The sequence below is a fragment of the Danio rerio genome, chromosome 25, assembly GCF_052040795.2.
Source record: "Danio rerio strain M-AB ecotype USA chromosome 25, GRCz13ab, whole genome shotgun sequence".
Classification (NCBI taxonomy): Eukaryota; Metazoa; Chordata; class Actinopteri; order Cypriniformes; family Danionidae; genus Danio; species Danio rerio.
In genome coordinates this window covers 11,010,222-11,033,993 of record NC_141045.1, presented here as the reverse complement: position 1 = coordinate 11,033,993, position 23,772 = coordinate 11,010,222, and the positions used below count along the sequence as shown (strand labels likewise).

The 23,772-nt window shown below is 35.1% G+C and overlaps 1 protein-coding gene across 16 annotated transcripts in view; it reads left to right on the top strand.

Annotated features, from left to right (window-relative positions):
• Window positions 1-23,772, top strand: part of lrrc4ca (leucine rich repeat containing 4C, genome duplicate a) — a 431,094-nt gene that overhangs the window by 181,463 nt on the left and 225,859 nt on the right. Inside the window, exon 3 of one of the 16 annotated variants that reach the window (XR_015525748.1) lies at window positions 14,500-15,443. The exons of 13 other annotated variants lie outside the window; for them this stretch is intronic. The gene's annotated coding sequence lies outside the window, so the exon portion shown is untranslated. Of the gene's footprint in view, window positions 1-12,673; window positions 12,745-14,449; window positions 15,444-23,772 lie in introns of those variants that run through there. 2 more of the 16 variants (XR_015525749.1, XR_015525750.1) reach the window with 2 other exon arrangements.

Below are 23,772 nucleotides of genomic sequence, written 5' to 3'. Positions count from 1 at the left end.
ATGAAGGTCTTTGGCTGAAGGTACTCCCTGAAGTGAAAAGACCTTTTCAGTTAATGTTCACTGAGTTCAGAAAGACACTTGCCTTGTTTTCCTCTGGGATTCACACCATGTTGTTTTGACTTTCGGAGACAAGAGCTTTTTTCAACACAACTCTATTGTGTGACCACAACAATGGCAGCTGGTGATTGGTGGGATTCTCTAAGGTCAGTAAAGGTCCATGATTGGTTGATTGATTATGATTTTGACTGACTGACTGATTAATTGATTGGTTCGTTGGTTGGTTGATTGACTGGTTAAATGACTGACTTATTGATCAATTGTTTCATTGGTTGGTTGATTGACTGATTAATTGACTGACTTATTGATTAATTGGTTTATTGACTGACAGACTGTTGATCGACTGATTTAAAAACAGTGGTGTAGAATAACTAACAAAAAATACACTACTTACTGTAAGTACATTTTCATATCAATTGTACTTTAAGCAGTTAAAATGTGTGCATTTGTGCAGTAAATATATTAATAAATAAAAAAAATCAACCAATCAATCAATCAATTAACTAACCGGGCAACTAATCCACCTGTCAGTCAATCCATAAATTATTCAACCAAATAATCAACCAACCAACCAGCAAACTAATCAACCAACCAGCCAACTAATCAATCAATCAATCAATCAATCAATCAATCAATCAATCAATCAATCAATCAACCGACTCGTCAATCAATCAGTCAACCCACCAACCAGCCAACTAATCAATCAATTAATCAATCAACCAACCAGCTAACTAATCAATCAATCAATCAATCAACAAGACAACCAGCCAACTAAGCAATTAATCAATCAACCAAACAACCAGTCAACTAAACTATCTATCTATCAATCAATCAATCAATCAATCAATCAATCAATCAATCAATCAATCAATCAACCAAACAAACAACCAACCAGGCTACTACTCAATCAACCAACCAACTAACCAAACAACCAGTCAACTAATCAATCAATCAATTAACCAGCCAATCAATCAATCAGCCAATAAACCAACAATTAGCCAACTGATTATTCAATCAGTTAACCAACCAACCAATGAATCAATCAATCAACCAATCAATAAATCAGAATTCTGATTCCAGTACTATCCCATTTGTATGAACTTGCATGAACTTGAAATATAAACTTGAAATATAAAATATAAAATTTTCCCTTCGTCGTTTCCCCAGCAACTTCAACCAAGCACTGATTTCCAGCAGATGTATGAAGTAGTTCTTCTCAAGGCCACAAACACGCTGCGTTCCTGCTGTGCAATAATGCATGTTGTAGGTGGCGGCGGCCAGCGCAAAATCACTGGTGCTCGCAAAGATGCCATGCTTCACTTAGCACCCGGCATGACCTGGATGTGCGATGTCTCATTCTGTCTATCTTATGCGTTTAAGTGGCTTTACTGTGAAGCTCACCTCACATGCTATAATCCCTGTGATATCCTCCTTTGGATCTTACACTGTATTGCTAGAAGACATACTGTAGCAGGAAGAAGTCATTTAGCCGGCAATTTGATTCAAAATGACTTGATACAGTTATTACAGTAATAATCCCTTGAAGAAGACTGCAGTTTAGTGCCATGCTAGCATAAATCAGTCTACTGTGATTGGCTAATCAGTAGAAGTCTTGTCTGTCTACATATCTATCTATCTATCTATCTATCTATCTGTCTGTCTGTCTGTCTGTCTGTCTGTCTATCTATCTATCTATCTATCTATCTATCTATCTATCTATCTATCTATCTATCTATCTCTTTTTAAATTCACAAATTAGCAGGAAAACAAATAAGACACCATCCATCCAGTCTATAGTTTGTTCAATATATTGATAGTTTGTTCCATTGTTTTCTGTCGTTCGTTCATTGTATTGGTTGTTGACACACACAACATTTAGGCAGCTTTTAAAATTCTATTCATTTAAATTGCACTTTTTTTAAGCCAACAGTTGTTTTTGTCCAGATTTGACCCAACTTTCTACTAAAAGATCATTTATGTGGCGACGCAGTGCTGCACTAGGTCGTTCTGTTGTATCATGGCAAGAAGGTTGCTGGTTCGAGTCTTGGCTGGGTCAGTTGGCGTTTCTGTGTGGAGTTTGCATGTTATCCCTGCGTTTGAGTGGGTTTCCTCCAGGTGCTGTGGTTTCGCCCACAGTCCAAAGACATGAGGCACAGGTGAATTGGGTAGGCTAAATTGTCTGTATTGTATGAGTGCGAATGAGTGTGTATGGATGTTTCCCAGAGATGGGTTGCAGCTGGAAGGCCATCCGCTGCGTAAAAACATGCTGGATAAGTTGGCAATTATTCTGGCCCCGGATTATTTAAATGACTAAGCCCAAAAGAAAATTAATGAATGTTTTATTTTTAATTTAATGTATTAAGTTTGTAGTTGTGATACTCCTAAAATCATATCACATAAATTAGCAGATGTTTTACAAAATTCTCTGCAGAAATAGCAAGAAATGTCCTGAGATTCTGTCTGGCCCTAGCAATCGCCAGTGCCTAATTTGTTAATTGCGAGGTCCCAGAACAGATCTGGGTAATGGATCTGGGAGGTTACCTGAAGATGGAGAGATGTCACGGACGAAGGTGTAGAGCGGAGGGGCATTTGATGGCAGAGGGGTGTTGCGAACAAAGTGAAGAGCGGGGGGTTGTCACGGACGAAAGTGAAGAGGGTTGGGGAGTCGCGGAAGAAAGTTAAAGTGAACAAGAGGAGCGTGATTGAGGAGGGGGATTGGTAAAATCAGATCAGATTTCAGAGGTTCCAGATCCAGCTTGTTCCAGCACAAATTAAGCCCTGGCGGTCACCCTTTGCCCATTGCCCTTGCCTAAATCCACCACTTTTGGATGAGTATAAGAAATTAATCCTACACACTAAAACAGTTAACTTGAATATACTGAAATGAATGTCTTGAATAAGACTTAGTATGAATAATTAGTTGAATAATAGTGGAAGAATTGACTCCTGACAATTGAATTATTAAAGTTATGCTTGTCAAACTACTTATTTAAAATAAGGTGAAACAACCCAATTCTTAAGATTTTTTTTTTTGTGAAAACGACTTAATTGCATTATGTTCACACCACTTAAATGTGTAAAAACTATTCAATTAACTTAACTTGTGTCTGCACAACATGAAGGCATTGTGTCAAACCCAGCAGTTTTTACAGTGCACCCTCCAGTGTGCATTTGTTTTCGTCAAAAAATCATTAATTTTTCCCTATATAAATGATAATAAAACTGCACTGAATGGATTTATTTATTTATTTTTGGTACTCTACTGTAGCTAAAATAGTTTTCAAAAGATTCATACTGTGTGTACAGTAGCCGAAGTGCCTTGAAACTGCAGCATGTCGGATTACAAAGCTGGTCCTCCACCAAAGTCCATCGGCCTCTTTAAAAGCACAGACGGGGACATACAGTATACCATGAGGCGGACCGTCTTGTTCTCAGAGAATCCACAGGAGTCCTGCAGAGCTCAGTTTAGCCAGAGAACCGAGAGAAACAGAGTTCGAGCCCTTGAAGTTGTAATGCAGGCCAGAGTGACAGTCCTTCAACCTCCATTAGTGGAGAGCAGAGAGAGAGGAGTATATTGAAGGATTGCTGGTGAGGAGGAGGTCTGGATGACCTGGGGGAGTTTCAGGCATCTACACGTTGACAAGAGAGAAGAGGAGCACTTGTCCCTCGAGTCCCGCGAGGTGAAAAAAGCCTGCGCTGCTTTTCAGAAGCACATCCTCTTCAGATTCACACATTAGCAGGAAAACAAAATAGGACACAAGCTCGCTTCATGCTGGACTCTGTTTATCCATCTATCTATTTGTCTGTCCAGCTATTTTATATCCGTTTGATGATCAATCCATTAATCCATTCTCTGATCTGTTTATTTTATCCATTTGTCTGTTAGTCGGTCTGTGTGTACAGCCTGATCTTACAAGAAAACGTAAGCATTTTACGTTTTGCCAGTTAAGTGGCTAATTGGTACGAATTTGTATGAGTTCAGTCGTACGAAATTGTACAATTTTAAAAAGGAGGCGTGGCACCTAACCCCACCCCTAAACCCAACCGTCATTGGGGGATGAGCAAATCGTACTAAATAGTACAAATTAGATCGTACGAATTCATATGAATTAGCGGCTAAATCAAAAAGTTACGGATTGCCGTGAGATCGTGTTGGTGTGTCTGTCTAACTATTTATGTTCATACATCCATCTATGTTGTTGTGGTCGTGTTCATTACTCCTGTTGAATCAAATGAAAGCAGTTTAATCTCCTGTTTATCCTACAAACGATATTGACCTTATTCTTGATGTTGGAATCTTTTTGGCTCAAAACTTCCAGTCTCATTCACTTCCATTGATTTTTAGATCTTAAAAATAACTCGTTATGCTGCTTGATGTTGCAAACTGATATTTTCTTATTATATTATTCTACTTGTGTGTATGCATAATGACAAACATGTGTTTTTAGAGCAAGTAGGTTCACCGATTTCTGCCGTTTATTATTCCTACCACTTTCTCCCTCAATCAGAAGTTCTATCACAAAAAACGAGCGCACTTCAGCATTATAGAATAGAAGGTCAATAAGAATTTTAAACAGACTAATATTTCTCTTGCTGCATTCACCCTAGACGCGGAACAAGCGACAAGCGCGAGTGATTTACATATTAAGTCAATGCAAAGACGCGAATAGACAATTTGTAGTGAAGAAAAATCGAGTTTTAGGTGCTTTGACGTTGTGGCTTCATCTCCTCCTTTGGTAGCAGATCTCACATTATCACCTGCAGTCTTAGCCACATTTTTTGTGGCGGCATGTGACGACGTGAGGTGCTTCATTAGTTTATAAATACTCGTTGACAACGCTAAGAGACTTTTTTTTCCTGAGAATAAATAGCGCGATGCATAAACATTCTTGCCTTTCACCTCAAAAAAGGTAAACCTGTTGCATTTGCCATCGCTCTGACTCCTCATTGTTGATGTGTGCGACTGACTGTGCATGTGTATGAACAACTATACTACTCTCCCTCCGATTAGCAAACGATAGAAATGTACTTTGTCTAAGCCAATCATCACATTCTCGGTTACACCACGTTCACAGACAAACCAATCATAGTTACTGGTTGGCTATGTGTCCCGCCCCAGCCCTGAACACACATACCCTAGGAAGAGAGGTCCTATAGCTGGTTGAGAGAGACGCTGCTTGCATAAAAAATAGTAGGGGTGTCAAAATTAATTGTTTCTTTGGTGCACCGCGATGCAGACGCGGACAATTCGGTATCGGTTCAGTAATAATCATAACCGGTTATTATGTACTGACGTCATTTATCTTCTATGCTCTCTTTCACGAGGGAGGTGAGCGCGAGTATTTACAACACTCAGCCAACTCAGGGCCGGTCCGTGGCATAGGCACCATAGGCAAATTCTAAGGGCGCTGTATATCCAGGAGGGCGCCAGAAATGAGCGCGATTCAGTTGGTTTTGTTTTCGATATTCTTGACACACATTCAGATCTAAAGTGTGTTTCCTGGTTATGTTTCACAGCTGTCTTTCTTTTTTTTCGCTCCACACTACGAGCACTGCTCCGTTTAAGCCCTCGCAATATGTGTTTAGCTGGAATAGCTCGCGTTGAGAGGAGCTCTCAGCAAGGGACCGTCGGAAAAGTGCTTATTTTTTTCGTTTTTTTTCCGTTTTTCTGCTCCGCTCTTCGCGAGCTGTCCCTGTTGCGAGGGCTTAAGTGTGTGTGTGTGTGTGTGCTTGTGTGTGTGTTTGTTTCTTTGGTGCTGACTATGTTTGTGTTTGAATGAGAGACAGTGTGGTGCTGTGTCTCTGTGTGTTTATACAGACAGCTTGTTATAGCCTCTCCTCTAAAATATAACACTTTATATGGGAAGCATCGTCAATGCACAGTGATGCACCGAAGTATGGAATTAAACCGAATCGAAGGCATGATAATCGTAACCGAACCGAACCGTGAGACCAGTATAGGTTCACACCGCTAAAAAATAGGGTTGGGTATTGTTTGGTTTTTTTGGATACCGGTGCTAAATCGATAATACATATCGATATATTAATCATTATAATTGAACTATATAAATGTATATTTATAATAAGTTTAAAGTAAACATCATTTTAATTGTTACATTCCTGATCCCCAGTTACATGTTATAACACATAGATCAATAACATCATTGCGTCACCAGCCTAATGTTTTCTCCGCAGTTTGTGTCTGTGGTCCTTTAAGATAATCACTGTTTATGTGGTAGACTCTTGATCAGAGTATTGTTTTAATCATATTAAAATCAGAGTATTGGTGTCCATGTAAAAGTACTCACTGAAAGTGTCAGATAATGTCACAAAGCTGTCAAAGACAGTCCATTCCTCACCTTTAAGTTGATTTCATGAGCCCTCACATTTCATAAGTTTGACACGTTTATCCGCTTACACGCAACTTTTGTAAAGTATCTTCTGCATGTTGGTGTGTCAGAATCCTTGCTTGTAAAATACAGCCATACTTTAGAATGCTTGGTTTAAGCGAATCGGATGAATGCGATCATGCGTGTTGATGAAGTGAGTTGCTTACTGCATGCGCCGTACTGCACGCTTTGCCTTCTATAAGCTACAATAACAAACGCCTGACATCGCTAACTTGTCTGTATCCCTCAAAGCTGTTTAGAATTAAACATTTAGGAATGGTGTGACAGTTGATAGTATTACACACCAGATGTGCACTTTCGCATGTTACTTATAATTAAACTATTCAGACGGTGCTTTGCGGCACGGCAGAAATATGAACAGTCTTGAGACGTGGCTGGGTGCCGCGGACAGCAGCTGACTTGCGAATTCTCAAATGCATGGCGCTGTGCGTCGCCGAGTGGCGCTTTGGGCTCTTTTTTGACGGTCCATGCGCAGAGCGCAAAACGCGGATCGCAAACGCTTTCAGGGCGTGTCAGAACACGTTTTTGCTAATTTAAGGATGGGAAAATCTGCTTTGTGCCGTGGCACATGGTCTAAAAGGGTTGTGTTTATTTTCTTAATGAGTTATAGGTGTGTTTTGAGAATAAACCAATTAGAGTCTCATCTCCCATTACCTTTAAGAGCCAGCTGCGTCGCGCCAACAGCGCATTCGCTATTTACAGGACGCAAAGTAAGTCTAAATGGAAAAAAATGAGCATTTCACTAGCAAACAGTTAACAGTTAAAACTGTTAAACAGAGCATCTACTGCGTGAGAATGAGAGGTAATGGATCTACTTTCACATTCGCTCTTGGATAGGGAAACCTTTACGCACAGACATCAATTAGACTATAAATAAATAATTTAGTTTGTTGAGCGCAAATATTCGTTTCAAAACTATTTCTAAATTCAGTTCTAATTTCCAGCAAACGAATAAATGAACAACAATAACGAAGTGTGTTCAAAAACCTGAGTTATATCCTAAAACACATGCTGTGCCCCATATGGTCTAAAACCTGCAGGTGGGCAAATCTAAGCTTGTTTTTAATAAAACAAATATAAATATGGATATAATAAATAATACTGCTAATAATAATAACATTATACAAAAGCAAACTGTTATGAATGAACTGAAAAAGCCTCCCGAGATGCCACATTGCGCCGGGTGTATGATAGGGCCCTTCAAGTGTGCGACTGGCTTTACATTCTTGTCACAGCACCAGTGGCACCGGAATTAGGCACTGAAAATCATATACTGATTTGGTCTGGTGCATACCAGTTCCAAAGGTATGGCACAGGGTTTCGGTTGTAATGGGGGAAACAGTAATACAATTAATTACTCGTTACTAAAATAAGTTTCGCCATTAGTAACAATGTTTATTTATAGCGCCGTTATTCCCATCACTGCCCATGACTCAACTTAAAATTCTAAGGCAACATTCTGCACAGCTTTTTTTTGTGAACTTTTAACCCAAGTAGTGTAACTGACTCGATTTAAGTTGAGTCAACTTAAAATAAAGCTCTGCAGCAGTTTTCAACTTTATTTTTACAATTTTAATGTTAGTATTTTTTTCATTATTCATTCATCTATTTAAACATTAGGTAGTGAAAAAATGAAGGTGATTAAATGTAAAATAATAAAAGGTTGACTCAACTTGCTCTTTTGTTCCCCGTAGACTGACTTTTAACCCATGTAATGCAGTTGACTTGATTTAAGTTGAGCCAGCTCAAAAAAGCTGTGCAGCAAGTTGCTTTTTTAAAGTTAAACATTAAGTTTAGTCAACTTTTAATTTGTTAGAGTGGGAGAATCCTCATATACCACCGAATAAAAATTTGTATTTATTTGTACAGTACGTGTTAAAAATGGTGGTTATAATTATAGGCACCCCTCTAAATTGACATGAGCAAAACATTTCTAAACTATGAGGCTATAATAAAAATAAATAGCAAAAACACTGAACATTTCCACTATTTGGGCCAACATCAAAGTAATTCCAGTCATCGGTAAGTGTTATGAATCAGCCTGGAAGAGTTACGCGGGTTTGTTTTCATCACTGCTAAAGATGTCAAAAAATCACAGCTGGAAAATTGCAGAAGTGTCTTTGGGTCAAAAAGTCTCCAAAACTACAATCACCTGTAAGGGTTTTAAGAAAAAAACAACAAAACATAAGCCTTCTTTTTTCATATTCACCAAGGATGTTAATATTAGTGAAGGGTTCTGTATTTAGTATGCAGCTCTTGCATTTTGCACATTATCGCCCTGCGTTTGTGCCTTTTTTCCTCCTTCGTTTCACTTGATTTTCCGCTGCCAGTCTCAATGTATTGTGCGTTTGATTTATAGTTGCTCTTCATGTTTGTGCTGAGCCATAATTCAGAGGTGGTAAACGGAGTCTCTTGGGTCTGGATCAAAGCCGGCGTCGTTCTCATAGGAGTCCAGGTGTTTGAGAGTCAGAACAGACGAGCAAAAGAGCCAAAAAAACCAAAAACAATAATAATCACAAAATATAATGAATGAATGAAAGAAAGCAGGATTATTACTACTAGTCTATTAGTGTATGCAGCATGCTGTGGATTATAAAATATCTAAAATAGTATCAATTATACATATTGCATTAAGTATTATATATTATATTGTGACATTTATATTAAAAATAAGCATAAAATTATTATTAAATATAATATAAATATATTATATTAAAATAAATAAATATTATATAATTTATTTTTTATATTACATTATAATTAATATGTTTAGTTCAATATGTTGAACTAACATATTTTATTTACTATTACTTTTAAAACAAAGAAGAATAAATAAAGAAAGAAAGAAAGAAAAGTTCAATATTGTTCACTAAATAATAATAATAACATAATTGGTTTTGTATTTATAAATTAGTGTATTTATTATGTTGTAATATAATACATGATTAAATTAAAAACAGTAATGTAATAATACACATAAAATATGTATTATTTAATGTCTAATTATTATTATTATTATTATTAGAAGTAGTAGTATTATTATAAGACCTTAATTAATACATATTGTAAGTGTATTATTTCATAACAGTTATTATTATTATTATTAATAATAATAATATGAATATGAATATTATTATTATTATCTAACATACTGCATTATTTTTTCTTCTATTGTACTATTCCTACTTTTATAATATATGTTGGTATTTGTTTATGTAAACAAAAAATTTAATTACAAATAAAAAAATAAAATTGTGTTATTATATTATAAATATTATGTTTAGTTTAATATATTATAAATATTTTATATACATACCTTTTACTTCTACTTTAACACTTCTAATAAATAAATACATAATGTTCATTAGTTCAATAATAATAATAATAATAATAATAATAATAATATTATTATTATTACTATTATTATTATTATTATTATTATTATTATTATTAACTGAAATATTATGCCAAAGTTTTATATGTTATGCTGTTTATATATAGGCTTTATTTATTTAGGCTTTTTTTTTAGTTAAAAATATTTTGAAAAAAATATATAACTAATTTTAATGATACATTTATGTTTCTTATTTAAATCTGTGAACAGGCTGGATGCATACTGTACATCAAAATGAGTACAAGCCTGTTTATATACATTTCCAATCATTTGAAAAAAAATAAAATAAAAATCTTCGTCAACCAAACTCCTGACGCTAGAATGTTTCCTGGTTTGAGCCAATTCATTTGATTTTAAGTAAATTAGCAAAAATTCAACACACATACTAGACTATCTCCTATTACCTCAATGGCCATTATGACAGTTCAGACTAAAACCCCAATATTTACCCACACTGCTTTGCTGATAATTGAATGATTATCAAAGATTTTCAGCATCCGCATTAACAAAAGGTCTTTCCGCATTCCGTACAGTTTTTCAGGCCACCGCTGGTTGTTTCTTCAAAGGCGGAGAGGAGTTGTTTTTGTGGAGATATGAAATCATTAAAGAGAGCAGCCGCGGCCCTGCTGTACTGCAGCCTTCAAAGAAAATCTATTAGCTTCTCCTCGGCTGGAACTCAGGCTGGGATTCAATTTACTCCATAGACGAGGATTAAAAAAAAATCATACGTTTATTAGCCAGCTTAATTTTTCCTCTGTATTGCCCACTGGTTTGAAATTGTTTTAAATCCGTTCATATTTGAAGCCTATAGAAGAAACTTTTCTAGCGGATGCAATACTGTAAGGCAGAGGGATTTTTTTTATGACAAATGTTATATCATGTCTTACACTTACATATTGTATACTGTAATGCACCATAAATTAAGTTGCAGTTAGTGAAAATGTCCCTTTTACAAGACGTATTTCAATAAAGTGTGGTATAATAATGGACTTTTTTATTTGTAATTATTATATTTAAAATGCCTCTGCTGATTTAAAACTGACTCAAAGTGAATAAATAAAAACAAAATACTAATACCAGGTATAGTTCATAATCAATAAAGCTAGTATAACAGTTTATATAACAATATTCAAAGCCATCTTTACTAAATTTAACACTGATTTAGTCTGCAATCAGGATGGATGGATGGATGGATGGATGGATGGATGGATGGATGGATGGATGGATGGATGGACAGATGGATGGACGGACAGATGGATGAGCATAAATGGTTCGATAGATGGTGGATGGATAGAGATTAATGGATCGATTGTCAGATGAATGGATAAATGGAATGGACAGATCAGTGAATAGATGGATAGATAGATGATAGAAAAATAATTGATCATGTGCATGGATGGATGGATGGATAGACAGACAGATGTATGGATGAATGGATGGATGAATAGAAAAATGATTGGATGGTTAAATAAATAGTTGGTCAGATTGATTATTGGATGGATGAATGGTTGGATGGATGGATAGATGGACGGACGGGTGGATGGATGGATAGATAGACAGATGGATAGGCATAAATGGTTCGATAGATGGTGGAAGGATAGAGATGAATGGATCGATTTTAAGATGGATGGATGGATGGATGGATGGATGGATAAATGGAATGAACAGATCAGTGAATAGAGGGATAGATAGATGGATAGAAAAATTATTGATCAGGTGGATGGATGATGGATAGATGGATGGATGGACAGACGGATGAATGGACAGATGGATGGATGGACAGACAGATGGATGGATGAATGAATAGAATGATTATTGGATGGCTAGATGGATGGATGGATGGATGGATGGATGGATGGATGGACACGCTAGTAGATGGATGGATGAATAAATGGACGGGTGGATGGATGGATGGATGGATGGATGGATAGATGGAGGGATGGACAGACTTTAATAAATGGATAGATAAATAGATCAGATAGATGGATGGGTGGAAAGGACTGATTAGTAAACAAATGAACAGACTAATGGATGAACCGATAGATAGTTGGTCAGATATATGGATAGATGGATGTACGGATAGATAAATAGTTGGACAGATGGATAAAGAGTTGATCAGATGGATAGAAATAGTTGTTCAGATAAATGGATGGACAGACATGGACAGACAAATGTCATCACAGATGGATGGATGGATGAATGGATAAAAAATGAATAGATAAATGCACATGGGCGAACATTAATGAATGGATAGATACATAGATTGTCTGATGGATGGATGGAAGGATGGATGGAAATATAAATGAATGATTGGTTAGATGGAAGGATGGACTGAAAGATAAATAGTTGGTCGGAAGATGGACATGGACAGACAATAAATAGATTAATGGATGGATGGATGGATGGATAGATCACTGAATGGAGGGATAGATGGATGAAAGGATGAACAAATAGATAAATAGTTGGTAAGGTGGATGTAGTAATGGATGGATGGATGGATGGATAGATGGATAGATGGATAGACGGATAGATGGACAGATCAGAATTTATTTCACCTTAGCAAATTTCCTCAGTGTAATTTTCATTGATCTACATTAAGAACAGCATTCATGTATACTGTAAGAGCGAATGAGTCACACAGACATTGGCTCTGACATCAGCTGATTCCCTTATCAAAGAAACAAGAAGTTTTTACAGCAGAGAACAGAAATCAAAGCGATGGTCAATTATGTAAGAGCATGTGTGGCGAAAAAATATAACAGTGATAGACAAGGATACACACTACACAATGATCCGCAAAGCTGGACATCAGATTTCCCATGTGGAGATCAGCAGGAGTTTAGAGCGGAAGCCTGTTTCTGCCACAGCATCATTGAAACCACAGTAATTACCACTTTTTTCTTTCTCTCTCTTTTGCATTTCTCAGTTTTACCTTGAAATTCTGACATATTTTTCTCTGAATTATGACTTGTTCATAAATGTGAAGTTGTCATTCTGACATTTTATATCTGTGAGTTGTGACGGTGTCTCCGCGGAATTTAATCTTGCTTGCTTTACACTCAGAATTGCTAATGACTATTTAGAGCGATTCCAATTGTTGTATTACAAACTTCAAAATGTGAGTTTATCATACAATTCTGATTATTTCTGAGCATTGTGATTTTGTTTGCAAAATTGATAATGTTTTATCTTGCAAAATTAGAGTTTATATGAAAACATTTGTTAAGTTAATGCCGCAAGTCAAAGTTCTTTTCTCAGATTTGCAACTCAGCATTTTCCAATTTTGAGTTATAAAGTTACTATTGTGAGTTTAGTAGGGGTGGGTAATTATTGCTGAAGTTTTGATTTTGCAACAATTTGTTTTTCTCAGAATTGCACATTTGTTTTAAAATTCCGCATTAATATGTTTTATTTTGTTTTCTGACTATATTTCTCAAAGTTTTGACTTTGCAACATTGCATCCCTTAGGTCTGAGTATGTATCTTACAATTATACTATGTAAACTTTCATTTGCAAAAATAAGTGTTTTCATTTTTTCAAATAGTCTGTGCATTTAAGCAAACCAGCCTGATCTCATGAGGAAACGTAACTATTTTACATTTTGTCAGTTCAGAGGCCAATACGTACAAATTCATACGAGATCAATTGTATGAAAATGTACGATTTTAAAAAGGAAGTGTGGCACTCAACACCAGCCCTAAATCCAATCATCATTGGGCATAAGCAAATCATGCTAAATTGATCATACAAATTCATACAAATAAGCCACTAAATCAAAAAGTTATGAATTGCCGTGAAATAGTGTTCAAGCAAACACTTCCAAGTTTTGATTTTACATCTTGTGATTCTTCCAATATGTTCTAGCTAGTTTTTCCCTCATAATTTCTTGCAATTGTGAATTTATATTCTGTATTCTAATATGCACTGCATTTGTTACAATTTCGACTTTATTACAATTATGATTTCACATCTTGAAATTCTTAATAATTTATTATTAACGCAATTGTGAGTTTATCTCTCAATTTTGTTTTTTTCCCTCTGAATGACTACTAAATTGTGAAATGAAAAGTCGCAATTCAGATTTTTTTCTCAAAATCCTACATTTATACGTTTTCTTTATTTCCCTTTTTAATATATTTCTCATTGTTCTGACTTTACAACCTTATATCTAATATTGTAGAAATGTATATTGTTTAATTTTCTGAATAGTCTACGAATCTAAGCAAACACTTTAGAATTCTTATTTTACATATTGTAAATCTTGCAAGATGTTTTATTCCTAATAATTGCACGTTTTTGTATATAATCTTAGAATAGTAAGACATTTTTATTTATGAGTAAATCTTTCAATTGTTTCCTTCAGATTTCTTTTAAAATAAACCTGAAATTGAAAGATTAAGTCACATTTTTGAATTTTTTTTTCTTCAGAATTCTGCATTTACACGTTTTCTTTTTCTGACTATATTTCTCAAAGTTCTGACTTAGCAACTTTGTAACCCTAGATTCTGACTTTGTGTCTTACAGTCATATGATGTAAACTCTCAACTGCAAGAACAATTTATCCTTTTTTATTTATCCCCATATCTAGGAATGTAAGCAAGCGTCAAGATCAAAAGCCTTTCCTATGTTTCTAAACAGGCAGTGTAACGCGTCACAGGATAACAAGATGGGACTTTCATTCCTCCATCAGGTTCACTGGCGCTCCGGCACGCTTCAAGAGCTAAAATCGAGTTAACGTGTTTTCACAGTTCTCCGCCGTTATCGAGAGATAATTAGAGCCTATAAACTTGGTTCGCCTGAGTGTCTCTTCAGAGATGAATGTGGACTCACACTGTTAAGTTGCTGTTGCGGGCGCTCAAATTGCCTGTTTGCTGGAATTACCTCAGTGAAGTGTCGCTCATGGTGGCATTCATCTTTATGTGGAACACCGCATCTGCGTTTGATTACAGGTTTCAATCCCCGTTTTGCCGTTTCATCTGGAGGATAAAAACGCGAGGGAACGGATCACCCTGTAAAGGATAAACCAATGGATAAAGTAAGGGGAAAAGAGCCATGGTTTCGATATTGTCGCATTTCATTCTGGTGTTGACTCTTGTCTCATGTTGAGTTGGAGGTAATTGAAAGAGACAGACACTAAAAATGGCAACTGAAAAACTGAGGCCTGTCGACTGGAAGAATCACAGGATGTGTCTCATTAAATGTCTTGAATGGGCAAATCCTGCAGGGTTGAGACTGTAAACTGTTTCATGATTCTCTGTCCATCAGTATAACTTACCTTTGCCTGCAGAAATGTGACGTCGAGTGTTTCTGACTGAAATCTAAAGCACCTGTGTCTTCAAGGAAGCTTCAACGTCAGTTTTGATTGGTCAAGAGTGACGGTGACTTAAAAAAGACTGTAGGTTTGAGATGTTTGATTAGCACACTGTACAATGGTTTAGTGTATGTTTAGGATATAGAGAGGTGATAAGTGATAAAGGTGATAGAGGTGAAAAACTGTACAGTATTGAAGGTTTTCGGTGTAAAATATCTGGAATGCTGCTTTTCTGTTGTAATGGACTTTTGTGCTTTTATTGCAGTTTATCAAAATGAACAAAAAATATAAGAATCAAAACCATAATCAGACAATATTGGTGCATATTTTACGTCAATTTTTTTGCTAATTGTTGCATTTTACATGTATTTTTTTTTCTGAAAAATAGCAATTTCCAAAATTCCATATATATATATATATATATATATATATATATATATATATATATGTGTGTGTGTGTATATATATATATATATATATATATATATGTATATATATATATATATAAACTATGCAATTTATTTAAATGAGTAATGCCTATTTTAAATATTTATAATTTCAAAGCTTTAGCACATCAGCACCCATTAGCCTGTCATACTCGGCATAGCAAAGATATAATATATATATATATATATATATATATATATTAGTGCTGTCAAAATTAGTGCATTAGCGCATGTGATTAATTTGAAATAATTAACACATTTTAAAAAGTTAACGCAATTAACGCAGTTGAAAGAAAAACCTCCACATTTCGATACTTGGTGGTCCTTTAAGGTAATCAAAAATAGCTGGTAAACTCTTAATTAGAGTATTATCCTAACTATATTAAAATCAGAGTATTGGTGTCCATGTAAATGTACTCAGAAAGTGCCAGATGATGTCGCAAGCTGTCAAAGACAGTGTATTCCTCTGCCTTTCAGCATAAGCCCTCAAATGTTTCATTAAGTTTGACATGTTTCCCCCTTAAACGCAACTTTTGTAAAGCGTCTGCTTGCGTCTTATTATTAATTTGTAATAGTAATTTACAATAAATACTAGTGTTTTTAAATCATACATAGTGTATTAGACTGTTTACATTATAGTATATTCAATTTTAATACTACAGTATGCTAGAGCATTCAATAGCAATGTGAACTGATAAACTGTAATAAATACTTTAGTATACTTCAGTTTATACTACAGTAAACTTTGGTGTATTTAAGTACAATATACCCTTACTCTGTACAAAATTTCCGTATTGTCATTTGTTTATGTACATGCTCTGTTAGCATACCAACTATAAAATTACCACAACTAATAAATTTAAGTAGGATGTAACGGTGGCGCCGTGGGTCGCATGATCGCCTCACAGCAAGAAGGTTACTGTTTGAATCCCAGCTGGCATTTCTGTGTGGGGTTTGCTTGTGCTCCCCGTGTTCATGTGGGTTTCCTCTGGGCGGTTTCCCCCACAGTTCAAAGGCTGGCACTATAGGTAAATTGAATAAGCTAAATTGTCCATTGTGTATGCGTGTGAAAGCGTGTGTAAGGGTGTTTCCCAGTGTTGGGTTGCGGCTGGAAGGACATCCGCTGCATAAAACATATGCTGGATAAGTTGGTGGTTCATTCCACTGTGATTAATAAAAGGATTAAGCTGAAAAGAAAATTAATGAATGATTGAACTAATTCAAATACTTTACTATAGCATTGTTCAAAAACACTATACTATTTACTATGAATTACTATAGATTTTTTTTAATGTTGGTGTATATATAACCTTTTTTTTTTAAGTGTGTGTGTATATTATATTACAATAGGTATCCAGTGTTAATCACTCATAATTAGCCTTATTCCGAAATATGAAAGCAGAGATGGCTAACTTTATGCTAGTTTAAACACAACACCCTGAACTGCAATTACAGGCTAAACAAGTGAAACGCCAAATTAAATAAAGCTATAAAATAAAACAAAGCGGTCCCTGGTAGGTCATTCTCTCTCTCTCTCTCTCTCTCTCTCTCTCTCTCCCAGTTTTCTATTGTATTCCTCGACAGGGTTTGACGCTATAATGAATATGTATACAGTGATATGCGGATGATTACCGTCCCTCTGGTCTCTGTCAGCCGCGCGGTGAGAGCCTCTTCTCCGCCCGCAGGAACATTCGGTCACGCGTGGCAGTGACAGCACCGCCATCAATGTTTGTCAGCTGTATTGTACGTATGTTATTGAACGAGAGCCCAAAAGTGGTTTTTCGTCGAGCACTGCCAGATTGGCTCGCGGCTCGACGGTTTAATCACAGACTCAGACCATCCACTCGATTCCTATGAGGGCTGTAAAGAAATATGAATAATGAAAATTGATTTAGCTTAACAATATCAGTTCAGTTTTACATAATGTATGATTATGTAAAACCGTTTTAACACTTCACCATAAGAAACATTTTAATTTATTTAATTTTTCTTAATTAAAGTTAATCGGGTGATCCCTTATGTTTGTTTTATTTATTTATATTTTTTGTTTTTATTTATTCATTTAGTAACCTTTGCATTTCATTATTTGTTGGTAATATTGTAAACCTATTGTATATTATTCATTTATTAGGTTGTTTGACCTAATATTGACCTTATGGTTGATTGACCTTATTCTAAAATGCGGAAGTGTGCCTGTTTTCGCGATTGTCTTAGAACTTCCGATTCAGTCGCCTATGGGAGAAATGACTAGGAATAATAAACGGCAGAAAATGGCCAAACTACTTGCTCAACAAACAAATGTTTGCATGACTACACAGACCAAGTAGCATAATATAATAAGAAAATATTAAATTGCAACATCAAGCAGCGTAACGAGCAGTTGTTAACGTCAAAAAATGAATGGAAGTGAATGTGACCGGAAGTCGCGAGACAAAAAGATTCAAATGGCAGCGCCCACTCGACAGCTGAGAATAACCGTACGTTCACACCAAAAGCGGCGAGAGCGTCTAAGGTCGCTCTGGCCGCCCTGGCGACATCGCTGTCTGCCTTCAGCTCTGGCGGCGAGAGCGTCAAAACTCGCTACATTGATCTCGTACTTAAAGGAGCCATTGCAGCATATCAGTTACATTCCTGCATAAGACATGTTTTTAGCGTGAAAATGTTGCACACTTCTTATCAAATTCATAAAACAATGGAAGATCAAGTTGCGTGTGGTGTGGCTTTGCTTTATTTATCCAATATGTGTCCATATGTCTGAAATATCCTGAAGCAGCTATACTGTTTTGTACTGTCACATCGCGTGAGATTCCCGCTTTTTTAAGATAAATTTATATAACATTAATGAACATCAGTAACTCGCCAGTAACTTATTTAATGTATGTTCCTGTAAGAAAACATTGTTAATAATTGGAAATCCGGCGACCGCAATAATCAAACCCTTGGGAACAACTGTGGTCAGAACCAAAGTTCACAGGTCTGTGTTCCCTGAACTGCTATCAAGCGGTGGACGTCTTCATTCTGATTGCTTGCCGCCGAACCGCATCATAGCTCATTACCATAAAGTTGACTTCATTTCAACTCTTCTCGACACTCATGCCGGCGAAGACGCGCCGCGCTGCTCCTCGCCGCTTATCGTCGCCTATCGCCGCCGGCTCTCATTGAAAATGAATGACTTCACACCGCTTTCGGTGTGAACGTACGGTTAGGTGAATAATTAGGGCCAGACGTAATCTGCGACGTTTCTTTACTATTTCCGGTGAGAAATTTGGTAAAAATCTGCGGATTTCTGTGGAATTATTTTTGGAGTATCCTAAATAAAACCTTAATATGTAAAATTTAAATTATATCTTTTAAACTTTTATTTAATGTTTAAAATGCAAATCCAATTAGATTCACTTTATATGGTAAACAAAGCAAGTCTCCCATAATATATATATATATATATATATATATATATATATATATATATATATATATATATATATATGGCTGATTCCAGCGTTATGGACGTGACATTTGCAGTAAAAAAATGAAACGTATATTCTCAGAGAAGGTATATGTTAACAGTATATTGAAATATATGTTTATATTTTTCTTACCCCTTAACCATGGAGTTCAGGCATCAAAAAAATATCAGTCTATGCAGGTGTTTTATATTTAAAATGACGGCAAAATGAATGCGTTACGGACGTGACAAAAAAAAGACATGAGTTTTGTGAGTTGACATACTTTGTGAAAATTCTGTGAATGAAAATGCAGAAGCCAAAAAAATATATAACAGTCAAAAGGATAAGGGTTGGCTCTGCATGGGACATATATAATTAATTTTATTTAGTTTTTCATTTTTGCATTAATGAGGAAAAACTATCGTTACGGACGTGACTTGTCTTCGTTACGGACGTGACTGCTCTGAAATTGACAGTTGACACATTATGAAAATCAGATAAATGCTTTCAAAACTTGACCAAAGACCTATTTGTGGATATCTGTTGGGTGTGTAAACCAATAAACTTTAACCTCTGAGACATCTGAATGGTAAGGTTGCACAATTAATCAAACTTAAATAGATATCTCCTTGTTATATTTAATTCGTATTATGGCATGTGTGTTGTTAAAGGTTAACGCACGTTCGAATGTTCAAAACTCAATTCGGTAACAATGTTGCATGCTAACATGGTGCTTTTATACTCTGAATAATATAGAATTTTTAATAAACATAATCAGCTATAATGGGCCTATGTTTAGCAGGCTCCTAAAGTTAGTGTTTTCAGACAAACTTGAATTAAATCATTGCCCGACTGTTGCGCAAGACCTTGTCTACGTGGAGAATATTTAAAATCTAGTTTTGTCACAGATATGGCAATATTATATTTGACAGTTTATTTTAGTTTATTCTAGTTAACGTGTTAGTTGATGGAATAAATAAATTAATTTCTCCACTCGCGCTTGCTTTCTTTTTCTCGTCGGCAGTCACTTCAGGACAGGTTGCAAAAAGTTCATAAAGGACCAGGGTGAGAGAGAAAACTTTATAACTTAAGAAAGGTTTTGTGTAGGCTATGTTAAACAAGCAGAAAAATAGTCATTGGTTGTAGGCATGTACGATGGATGACTATAATGTTTATATTTTTAGGCTATAGTTCATAACCGATTGTGTAAAATATTGAATTAAATATTTACAGCTGCAGGTCCTATCGATTTTCTAACAAATTTAATACTCATATAATGTAGTTAAAGCTTAGATCAATATCAAGATTTTATTCTTATTCTTATTAAAATAATTTTAATAAGCACTCAAGCGCATTTGCCGGGTGCTGGAAATCTTTGAAAATGTTTCAATTTTAATGTAGGCTATAGCCAATTTTTAAGCTTTGAAAGTGCTTAGATTTTGGATAAAGGGCTTGGAAAATGAATTGTGTCGCTTTGATAATTTATCTTTATAAATAGTTATTTAATTAATGAAATAAAAAACATATTTATGCTCTGCATGAAACGAAAACTCCGCTGTGGCCTGACCCGCGGCGTGCGCATTTTGAGCAGTGGGAAAAGACCAAATGCATGGAGGTTATTGATTATGCGCCTTGCGCGCCTCGCGTTTTGTCATTGCGCGCTTTGTGCGCTCCAGAAGAAAAGCATGTTACCTCAGTGGCGTCTTTCATTCTTCAATCAAACGAAAGCAGAGGCGGGGTTTCCTTGGAGGTGACAGCAGTGTCAAGATGACTACGGCGAACTTTTTAATGACGGAGAGACTTGTGGTCGTTGTTTTAAGTCATCCAAAGTTGTATGACTTTACAAATCTTGAATTTCATAATGTTTTTTAAAAATTTAAATTATGAAAACATTGACAGCAACACTCGCGCACAATAGACCAGCTGATTCAGTTGTTATAGTGACATTCAAAAGAGCACCGTGCTCCTTTTCTTCTTGTCAACATAAAATGCATTGCGGAGCGCCTCACGTCTCTGGAATGAAGAAGCGCGTTCGTTGTGATCGGCTTTTATGAGCAACACATATTTGTTAACTCGCATGACAGTAACACGTGCAAACACACGTGCTTACATATGTTTTTTGCCAAAAAAGGAAAATGAAAGAAGGATATTCTGGCCACAGTTTGACACAGGAGTTGACGAACCAGCGCTGATCCTGGTCGTCTGTGCTGCCTGGAGCCGCGTCATAAACTCAACTAGGCATATTCATGATTTAGTGCAGACTACAATCAACAAACCACCCTTTTTTCCATTTGGAAAAAAACAGCTATTAATAGTTCTTATATACATTTTAAATAGCCTAATCTACAAATCAAACAAAGACAAATATTTTATAACTTCGCACCAAACTGATGCTTTCATTTTACAGCTTATAAAACATGTATGCAAATTAATGCAGTATCACATGTAAATAACAAAATTGTTATATGCTTAGCCTATACTTTACAAAATGTATAGGTTCAAAGCCTTATGGTTCATTGTCATTCTTTCACTATAGGCAGCGCGTGCCCACATGAACCGCAAGTAAGACGGAGGAAATAGGTTAAGTCATTATGGCCAATTATGGCAATATGTAAAATGTTGTTTTCTTATTAAACATTTATTTCTGAAATGTTACTAAAGTGGTTTATAGTTAAATGAAATGTTCAGTTCTTGATATAACATATGGATGTTATGTAATGTAAGTCAGTAATTGTAATGCAGCATCTTAATGAACAAATATGCGCTAGTCATTGGCTTATATTAATAAGGAGTTCAAAAATGGTCACGTCCGTAACGCAAAATTGTGGTTGTTTAGAGCAAAGACCTGAGATGAGTTGGCGATCATAATTAGTATGGACATATTTTGGCTTTGTATACAAAGTTTCATTTTATTTGTTATAATATTTATTCCACAGTATAAACTTTTTCATTAAATCGTTACGGACGTGACACGTGACCGAAGCTGCGTGATGTCTTAAATATGTAGCTCATAAATCAAAAGGGCAGTAATGTTATGAAAAAGTAAGGGTAATTATTTATACTACAGACTCCAATCCTTCTGCAGAATGATTACTGTTAACATAAAGCATGGAAAAGGTGAGTCTTTAATCCCTTATTCTAAAGCACGAAATGTGGTTGGATTATAATGAAATTTACCATTGGCACAATCCTCATATTTCATGGATAAACAAACCAATTTCATTAAAAATTTAACAAGAGCACATCATTACAATAAAATATAGACCTTAATGAGCAAATTTAAATAGGTTTTGTTATTTTGGTCAAAAGTTTATTTTTTCATGATAAGGTTGACATTTTCATGGAATTGCTCATATATATATATATATATATATATATATATATATATATATATATATATATATATATATATATATATATATATATATATATATATATAATATTAAAAATATTAGTTTACAAACTGCATTGTACATAAATCAGATAAACATTTTCACAATAGTCAATAATATTACTGTAAATAAAAATAAAAAAAACTTAAGTATAGATTTATACACATTTACTGAAGTAAATAAACAGAATTAATGATGGACTAAAAATCTGTGGAATCCTGCGTGCACAGATTCCGTGTGGGCCTATTTATAATTTATTTAATTTACTCTGTAAAGAAATGCTTGGTTATTTCTACTCAAATTATAGAAAAACCCAAATGTGGATTTACATTTAGTCCTATGAATGAAATTGAACAATTTAACCCAGTGGTTGGATGTGTCCAGATTTTAACCAAACTTATATTAAAACAACCCAGCATTAAGATAACTGGAGAGAAATTGGACTACTCATTTACTACACTATACCTTTGGAAAATACCAGAAACTGTTCCAACTAAAGACAAATATACTTAATCCAATTTATTTATTTATTTTTTTTAAGTAACAGAAAAGCCATAACTGAAAATTGTTTCAAGTTGATCCTCCAACAGGGGCTCAATGGATAGTAATTGTAATGGAAATATACTGTATGGAGAGACTGACTTTTAACCTAAAACTTGATTCAAAAAAGAGCTACAAGAGTTGGCAAAAATTGAGTATATCACTGTAAACAATATGAAATAATGTACTTCAAATGTATTGTGACTTGATTTTGTAACCTGCATGACAACTGTTTTTTATTTGTTACTTTCTTTAATTTAGTTTTTTTTTTTTATTTGTTATAAAACAACAACAACCCAGCATTTATAAGTAAAAATATATACAAGTAATGTTATGAACCATTTATTAATTTGTTGTTATACAGATTTAAAAGCTTGTGACCTACTTGAAGCGTAGTTCATGAGACCATCATAAAACCTTAGTAATCATGACATGACACTTGATGAATGTGAATGAGATTTTATGCATGCTTATGACAACTGTTATTAAGTGTCATTCGGTCAGTTATGGCATTTTAAATCCAAAGAATACATTATTTGTTATGACAACTTGACATTGCCAACTAAATCATAACCAGTCATTATCTTTGTCATGACAATTTGACATTACCATGCAATGCACATAACTTGCCATAAATCTGTCATAAACATGAGTGTCATGAGACCAATATAACTGTGTCATGGATATTTTTCTGATCACTTTTTTCAGTGGAACAAACTGTATTTGTCATTAAATTAATATTAAATAATAATGAAAAATACAGCTTGAACCACTGT